Genomic DNA, 9,505 nt, shown 5'->3' on the forward strand with positions numbered 1-9,505 from the left:
AATCAAAAAGAATAAAATAAAACACAGTAAATTTCTGAACTCACCCTCCATCACTGAACACACACGTCACGGCGCTCGCTACTGCGTCCTATCAAAGCACGCCATCCAGGCCAAACGCCACGTCTTTAGGGAGTCCCCTTGTTATTCAGTGACGCTGCTGCAATGCATTCTGGGCCTGCCACACCTTCCTCACATGTGTCCTACCTGAAGAAGACCAGAGCTGCAGCTTCTTAGAAATGCTGCCTAAACAGAAAGCGTCCCTCAGTTTGAAACAGAGCGTTTCTGTGTCTCTGAGCGCCGCTGCCAAGAAACTATTTCCTATTTACACCGAGAGTGAGTGTGTGTGTGTGTGTGTGTGTGCGCGTGTGTGCGTGTGTGTGTATGCGTGTGTGTGTGTGTGTGTGCGTGTGTGTGTATGCGTGTGTGTGTGTGATGAGGCTGAGAGCTCCAGATTCTTACGATTCCTAAATTTGGAGAGCAGTAAGACGGCAGGACGAGGCAAATTCAATCAGCTCAGAATGAAAATAGAACGCTTCATATTCTCATTTATGTGTCAAACAGAGACAAAAAGACGTGAGGACAGGACAAAAGGATTTGAAGACGGGAAAAAAGACGTCAGGACGGGACAAGAGGACATCAGGATGGGACAAAAAGACATCAGAGTGAGACAAAAAGACATCAGGACGAGACAAAAAGACGTGAGGACGAGACAAAAGGACGTCAGGATGAGACAAAAACATGCGAGGACAAGACAAACACACACGAGTATGAGACAAAAAGATGTTAGGACAAAACAAAAGGATGTCAGGACGAGACAAAAAGACGAGACGACAAAAACACATCAGGATGAGACAAAAACATGTGAGGACAAGACAAAAACACATCAGGATGAGACAAAAAGACACCAGGACGAGAGTTGACCGTCAGTTCTATTAAAGACAAAATGTCCTAAACCGACCTGTCTCTCATTCACTTTGATCATTTCTTGTCTTTTTTTGGTGAAGATCTGAAATGGAAATGCGAACATCTGTCCACCTGTTTCTGAGTCACATGCTCATAACGCCATCGCAGTCACAGCTCTGGTGTCGCACGCCAAACATGGAGGCTGGTGTCCAAACATCAGCCAGACCGTTCTGCAGATTCAAGCTGAATTTCGTAGAAAACGTCGTACGCGTCGGTTCACTTCTAATTCCCACCAGCTTTCACCAAAACTGGGCTGAGAAATAAAGACGTACCGAGTGCCAGTTGACCTGCCGCGACCCGGAAGACAAGACGGACACAGCAGCAAATGAAAGAGAAGAAAAGCAGAGCGGGCGGACGAAGGCGTCCACAGGTGATTCATTGAACACGCTGAAGTGGCTCATCAGGTGATAAAAGAGACGCGAGCTGCTTCTCTGAATGTGCTTTAATTATGAGGCGAACACTTGGATCAGGGTCAGAGGAAGCGTTGAGAGCTCTCTGGGTCCTGGAAACATGGAGGGCGGCGGCCTCTGACGGGCCGAACGGTTTGACTGAGAGTCCAGATATGAAAGAGGCTCCGCGGACAGGAACAGGTGAGACCGACAGGTCAGATTCACAGGTCGCCTGCTCTGCCTTCAAAACACATCTGAAGTTCTCTCGAGCAAGGCAGCGTCCTCTCCCGCCTCTGCGAGCGCCGAGCCGAGCCGGCGGCGCTGGCGGCGGCCCCCAGGTGTGAACCCGAGGAAACACATGAATATCAATGAGGAAGCTGATGAGGGCGGGGGGACGGCGCCCAGGAAGCTTTTCTGGATAAATGAGGGTTTGGAACAAGGTTCAAATTAACGAACCAGACACGGGGGGGGGGGGGGGGGGGGGGGTTCCTTGACAAATCACGGCCCGGGTGGGGGGTGGGGGGCGGGGGGGGCTAATCTGAGACATTGTTTAGTCTGATGAGCCCATCAGTGCTGCTGGTCACTCATGTGTTGAGTAATTGAGAAACACACACTGCAGACGTTAATGAGGAAATAAGCTTCTTCTTCTCTCCATGAATAAAAATGACTTTCTGCAGATTTACGAGGAAAAATCCAAATAAAACAAACACAGGAGCTGGTTTTCAAGTGTTTCGCTCGAAATATCTGGAAAAAAAATGAAGAGAAAAAAGGTTTTAAATCTCTTTAACGTCACTGCGTCCCGTGACACACGTTACCTCACGTCAGCCTCTGATTGGCTGTGAGCCGGACATTTTTTTAACCGTAATCATCGAACCAGCCAATCAGAGAGACCCTGGTCAGGTCAATGCTGTCACATGATCAATCAATCAATGGAAAATTTATTAGAATCGACTGTGAGTTGGTTAATCAGGTTTTTAACTGTTTTTTTTTTTTTTAGCATTTTCTAGCTAGCTGGCACACGGCTAACGCTAACAGAAGCTAAACAGTGATTGATGATTGATCCCTCGTGTTCAGCATGTCAACATCTGAAGGTCATTTTAATCAGCAGCACGCTAACAAATAAGTAAACTTTTATCATAATCAGCTAAAATCATTAATCCATCAGCAGAAAATCTGATCAGCAACTGATCTGATAATCAATCAATCATTTGCTCCTGGAAACTCACTGAGGAGCATTTTGTGACTGAATTATGACCTGATCAATCAGCAGAGTGACCGTCAGCCACGCGTGATTTTAATGTCGCCGTCGTCCATCTTTCATGTCAAACTGATGTTTTTCAGACAAATGAAATCGCACTGATCAAAGAGTTTGAGCCGTTCGACGGATCTTTCATTGATCACTGTGATAATTAAATCAATCATCTGATCAGCGCGCACCCACAGCTCCTCCGGCTTCGTCCCATCTGCAGAAACAACTCGTTTGCGTGTCGCCTTCATTTTGCCGCCGTCGTCGTCTTCAAGCTTCCCAGCTCAGGAGGGTCCACGTGGACCCTCGCAGGCTTCGAAGTGAAGAAGTAGATGCTGATATTTTTGGAATGAACTTGCCATTTGTGCCAGTGTTCAATATCCTAAAATTCAGCCTCCTCCTGCCAAAACATTTCAAACAATTACGAGTATTCAGTGTTTCCCGCAGTTATTCTTGGCAGCGTGGAAAAGCCTCTGAAGCAGCTCGCAGGCCGCGGCGCTCTCCAGCCATATTAACCATCAATGGTTGTTTCTGATCATTTACATGATCGGGATCAATAGTTTGTCTTTGCAGTGACGATCGTATTGATCACTGAAGCAGAGCAGCCGTGTGGAGGGATCTCCAGCACATCTCAGACGGACGGACGCCGTGCAGGTCAGCGAGAGAGAATTCACAGAAAAGTCTTTGATCAGCACGTTTCTTCAGCAGGAAGTAAAACGCTCTTAAAGGCTTCTTTCAGTCAAGAGGCTGTTTGGACCTCGCAGGCCTTCAGATGCGTTGAAATAAAAACGCTCACTGCGGCGTGAAGATGGCGAAGGTCAGAGGTCAGAGGAGGTCAGAGAGGTGGAGGAGGAGTAACGATGCTACGCCGGCTTGGAGGATGTGTCTGGTCCCTGGACCGGAGCTCCTCGTGGAGCTGCTTCAAACCCGTCCAATCAAATTCTGGACAGGAAATGACGTCGGCAGGCTCAGCTCTGATTGGTCGAGCCACAGCGGGACTCAAAGTCCAGAAGGATTAACGAAGATTTCTGATATTGATAGTGAAAATATATATTTTTTTTTTTGCCTTGAATTCGTCTTTTTTGAGACATTTACAGTTAAAATCCTCCAGGTCTTGATCAGCCAACACACACAGATATGACACATCTGCAAAACACTCAAATCAGCTGTCCAATCGGACGAGACACGGCTGCCCAACGTGGGGCCCGCGGGCCAAAGATGGCCGCCATAAGCTTTAATTTGGCCCGGCAGATATTTCTAATGATAAAAAAAAAATAAATAAATAAACAATAATATAAGATCAATGGCTGCTCATGCCGTTTTGTTTTTTTATGAGGTAAAAGCTCTTTAAATATCCTAAATTATGAATTACTTTAATAATCTGAGCGCGGTGGATCTGATCAACACGACTGCTTTGGGCCCTCGGCCCTCCGTTCAGCCGTCAGGATGAAGGTGAGGTGGCCTCTGGTGGAGCTCTGCTAACTACAGCAGCTGCTACGTCACCTCCTGCACGAACACGCAGTTTTAATATCAAAGGAAAAGCGTCGATCATATCTGAGAGGAATCAGAGAGGTGAGAGGAGGCTGTGACAAACACAGACAGACGTGACGGAGGACAGAACGTCCTTCAGACGTCACAGCTCCCGTTACTGAAGCTGATCCAGGACCAGCTCCTTTACCGTCAGGGGGAACTTCGCCCCAAACCCGCCAGTCGACGTGGAAGGTGGGTTTGGTCCAACAGCAGCGCGCACGCACACCCACAGCCAGAGCGCGTGCACGTGTGTGCGTGTGTGTCAAGTTTCCCCGTGAAGAGCTCCAGCAGAGAGGCAGGGCGGACACACACACACACACACACACACACACACACACACACACACACAGCGGCGAGCCCATGCTCTCCAGTGACTCACCACATGCACGAAATCACCGGCACTTCACTCACTCACACACAACCTGGCACGCTCGCGCTCTCTTTCCCAAACACACACCCACACACACACGCAGCCTCTCACTATTTCATAAAGCACCGACAGCACTGAAAATACTGAGTGTGTGTGTGTGTGTGTGTGTGTAATAAAAGCAAAACGGACTGAGTGTGTGTGTGTGTGTGTGTGTAAGACGCAGCTGTCAAGCATGCTTTCTGCATGTGTGTGCGTGTGCATGTGTGAAATAAATAGCAGTTTGACAGAGCAACAAAGAGTGTGTGTGATGCCGCGTGGTGTGTGTGTGTGTGTGCGTTTGTTCCAGCTCGTATAGCTGTCACAAACCCTCATGACTGAAAGCCACCGAGGGCAGCAGAGACCCAGAGAGGGGTCCGTTTCAATCCCCGCAAATAATCCCAAAAAACACGCGTCGAGCGGCAATTTGAGCGATAAAACCAACGATGTGAACAGTCTAAACGGTGAAATAAAAGCCCGCTGCTGCTGCAGAGTGTGTGTGTGTGTGTGTGTGTGTGTGTGTGTGTGTGTGTGTGTGTGTGTGTGTGTGTGTGTGTGTGTGTGTGTGTGTGCGCGCGCCGGGGTGACAGGTCAGGTGGCGACAGAAAATCACAGCTGCACTTCCGAGGAACCGGCGAAATGTGTGTGAGTGTGTGTCAAAGAAATAGCAGCGTGTCAGAGCAGGAAGAGGAAAAGCAAGAGTGTGTGTGTGCGAGTGTGTGTGCAGAGCAGGGAGGGGAAGGCGCACGAGAGCTGTGTGTGTGTGTGTGTGTGTGTGTGTGTTGGCGTTTGTGACAAATAAATAGCAGCCAGAGAGCGAGCGAGCGAGCGAGCGCGCGCTGATTTGGAGACTGGCAGCATGACTGACTGATCCCTGCATCCATATCATAGGATTAAAGAGCCTGACACAGCTGCGATACAATGGAGGCGAAATATGAGACAAAAAAAGTCGGTCAATGGGAGAGGAAATGTGATTATGAGGCAGAACAGCAGAGAGGAGATAATATTAAAAAATGTGACACACTTTGAGGAAGAGCCGGGCGGCGCGGCGGCTGGGAGGAGGTGAACGTTCACGCTGTCACCGGGCAGTATAGAGAGGAGGAAGAGGAGGAGGAGGAGGAGCTGCTGCCAAATAGCAGCCTCTCCAGTGTTTTCAAGGAGCCAAGACACACTTCAGTCACACTGTCGGGATGCGGCGGAGGCTAAAACCTGCCCAAATTCAGTTTACACACCTGTTCTTCTGAGCCCGGCGCAAAGCTCCCTCTGCACCTCCTGCGAGCTCCAATCAGACTGCGAGGAGTCAGCCGAGGACGGCGAGAGCGCCAGCACAAAGGCTTTCTGTGGGGAGCCTTTACCTGCCCGGGGTCAGAGGTCAGCGCGGCCGCCGCACGCGGCCTGGAGCGGTGGAGCGGCGCCTAATTATTCATGATTTTATGTAACGAGATTTGAGTAGAAAATGAGGTCGAGAACACAGAGAGAGAGAACTGGATGAACCAGGAGCAGAGAAAAGTTTGATCACGAGCTGAATCTTAAGAAAACTCACATATTACATATTAACAGCTCCACACACACACACACACACACACACACACACACACACACACACACACACACACACACACACACACACACACACACACACCCTGATCTGCCAGCTTCTGGAGGGTAAAGAAATGCTTTTCAATGCAATCAATATCAACAATTCATCCAAATCAGCCTAAACACACACTGGTTTCCACACAAACCAGTTCAAACCAGTCTAACATTGACGTGACAGCCAGTTTCTTTATAAACCAGTTAAAAACCAGACTGCCACACACACACTGGCAGCAGATTCCATCTATAAACCAGTTTAAAATAAAATTACTACACACACCGACGGCACATTTCTTCTATAAACCAGTTTAAATCCAGAATACTGACAGCCTGTGTTTCACACAAACCAGTTCAAAACTGGAAAACTGTGCACACAAAAGCAGATTTCTGATAGAAACCAGTTCAATATTGCACACACTGACAGCCTGTTTCTTGCACGGTCCAGTTTAAATTCAGAGTAATGTGCACACTGACATCTTACTTCTTATCTAAACCAGTTTAAAACCAGTCTGCCATTAACTGGCATGAAGTCAAGGTCTGAGCACCAAACAGGCAGCCAGTCCTCTGAACCAGATCCACGACAGCTGCTTTCAAAATAACACAAACCAATTAAACACCTCGTCCTCAAACTTAATGGACTTGTCGGTGTCGGTGTGAACCGGTTAAAGGTGTCAATCCGTTTCCAAATCAAACTGTTTCACATCAAACTCGTCGGCGGTAACGTTTCAGCGCGGACGCCGACGGTCCGGATCCACGCAAAACAGGCGGAAAAGCGGCTGTCACGTTAAAGACCGCCGCCGTAAAGACACAAACCGGCTAAAAAGCGTCTTATCTGCCGCTCCGTGTCTCTGTGGAGCGGTTAAAAGCGGCGCTCCGTTAGCAGCCAGTGTTTCTCCACAGCCCGCTGACGGCGGCTTCACCTCAGATGACCCAGGCAGCCAGACTGGCTGTCTGCTAGCTAGCCCCGTTTGAACCTCGCATTCAGCGGGCGACAACAACACTTAACCGCCGCTACGGACCCGACTGACACCCGCTCTGTCGGTACCGTGGCACGGACAAAAAACACAGCGGGATCGTTTTCGACTTGGCTCGGCGGAGTAACGCTCACTCGGAGGGAGGAAGGGGAGAGGGAGCCAGCCAAAACAAATGCATTTCCCGACATGAAAGCACAACATCCAGAGACGGGCAGCCACGTTTCGTGCTGCTGTGTGCGGGGAAAGGCTAAAGCTAAAGCTCTTAGCTCCGCCGGGCTGCCCGTCACTGGCAGGGGCTAACTGGCTAGCGGCTAGCTCCTCTGGCTAATAAATTTATTATGTGCACTTTCACCGGGGGTGGAGGGGGGACGGCAAAAGTTGGCTACCGCAAAAAACAACGCGTACCGGATGACATTCACTTGTCTGACAACTATCCGCAAATACACCCCGAGAGCAGCCGCACAGCGCCCAAAGTTGCCTGACAGCCAGGTGTCTAACTGTTTTAATTCTAGTTTGGCTGCCGTGGAGGTTTGCTGGGTGATAGCAAGGTGATTCCCACTCCGAGAGCCTGTGATGGAGGGGACGGGCGCTAGCAGCGGCAGCCTGGGCAGAGACAGCCAGCCAGGCGGCTAGTCTGGCTGCAACCAAGCCGCTTTAATAACTTCACTTTTGCGGTCACTTTGGTCAAAATTTCTCTCCGGGAGTTAAATAAATAAGAAGTTTCCCTTGTGTCCTACCTGTGTGGAGTCTCTCGGCGCAGGGGGCGACAGCCTGGAAGTTGATTATTCCCAGATATCCAGAGTGGTGCGGTGCGGGGCGCATATAGCTAGCGCTGGGTACAGTAAAGATTGTAGCATAGCTAACCTAAAGACAACAGTAGAGAGGAGAAAAAAAAGCCTCCTCGTTGCTCATAGGGGGGATCGACGACAAAAACCACATGATCTTTTACGTCAGCATATATTTGCATAGGATGCCAAATTTATGTTTGGCGTCCAGGTGACGTGAAAATGTACAGAAAAGTTTGATTACGGCGGAGCCGGACGCTGGCACGGCTGCTCGGGCTGCGGCGGAGAGGCGCAGGCATGCTGCAGACACGCACCCCCGATCCCCCTCCCGCAGCCCGGATCTGCACCGGTGCGCCGATTCAGGACTGGGAGCAGGGGCGGCTGTGCTGAGCACCAGGACGAGCTCTCCATAGGTCCGTGCGGGGACGTAAAGCACGCATGCGGGGCTTTATTTCAGGTTATCAGGAGTTTTATCTTATTTTATTTTATTTATTTATTTCTTTATTTATTTTTTGAACGCAAAGCCACTTTTATCTGCCGAGCCAGCAGCCTGCTGCCTCTGCAGCACCTCATGCAACTTATACTTTTATATATAATATCGTGTATTTTTACAATATCTAACTTTGATTTATTTTCCTGAAGCTTATTCAAGTCAAAATCAAATATCTGCTCATATTCCTGTTAAGATAAAAGCATGCACGGTGTGGGGATAAACGCCATAAAAGCTGGCGGTGGGTTGATTTTGCTGGAACACCTGTTTGATCCGGAGCTGACCTCACAAACAGCAGCATCACACCCCGAGAGCCGCTCCAGCGACAGCCGCATCACAGCACCGAGGAGCCGCTCTGACGGAGGCGGCGGTGGGAGTGGAAGTCAAGTTTCCCTTCACCACACTGCTGTCTGCATTTAATCAGGCCCAGGCTTTTTTATTATTATTTTATTAAATATAAATGGGTAGTTGTAGCTGATCAGATGCAATAAATGTAGAAACATCTCCTCACAGCTCTGTGAAAGTGTGACAGAGAGCGACACCTACAGGAGGAGCTGGGAGCTGCAGCCTGCTTCTGCTCCTCCATGACGACTGTGTTCAGTCTGCGAGTGATTTTAACATCAGGAGAGAAGATTTTCAGCTTCACTCACCTTTGAAATCTGTGTGAAATGTGTGCTTTCACAATAAGATGGATGTTAGTCAACCTGAGCGCAATTCTGTGACCCATCATCCACTTTTTACTCACTTAAACGCGTCATTTCCAAAATTCTGACGAGCGTTTAAGCAACAAAATCTGAAACTTCTTTTCAGTAGATTTTTTAAAAAATCATTCATTTCTACAACTAAACTAATCATTTTTTCTCTGTGTGATCAGAGGTCTAAATCAGCAGCAGTCCTCGAGTCTCTGCTGCTCTGTTTTACTCTTAATTCTTCTCATCTGGTTTAATTCTCATTATTTTTTCTGCTTTTCTTTAGCGTCCGTAACACTTTGAGTTCCTCTCATCGGTGCTAAAATGTGACTGACTGACGGGTTCGATGTGAAAACATCCAGGTGAAAAGACGACGTCCCTCCTCAGCAAACGAGCACGTGTTGTTTTATTGTGTGGATGTTGTTTTCTGGTGTTTT

The 9,505-nt window shown here is 48.7% G+C and overlaps 1 protein-coding gene across 2 annotated transcripts in view; it reads right to left on the reverse strand.

The window, feature by feature from the left end:
* Positions 1 to 8,012, reverse strand: part of LOC139346373 (zinc fingers and homeoboxes protein 2-like) — an 88,246-nt gene extending 80,234 nt beyond the window's left edge. The window contains exon 1 of one of the 2 annotated variants that reach the window (XM_070985413.1): positions 7,842 to 8,012. The gene's annotated coding sequence lies outside the window, so the exon portion shown is untranslated. Of the gene's footprint in view, positions 1 to 5,766; positions 5,814 to 7,841 lie in introns of those variants that run through there. The other variant, XM_070985414.1, reaches the window with a different exon arrangement.
* Positions 8,013 to 9,505: the final 1,493 nt, after the last annotated feature.

This window comes from Chaetodon trifascialis, chromosome 17 (genome assembly GCF_039877785.1).
Source record: "Chaetodon trifascialis isolate fChaTrf1 chromosome 17, fChaTrf1.hap1, whole genome shotgun sequence".
In the NCBI taxonomy this organism is placed as follows: Eukaryota; Metazoa; Chordata; class Actinopteri; order Chaetodontiformes; family Chaetodontidae; genus Chaetodon; species Chaetodon trifascialis.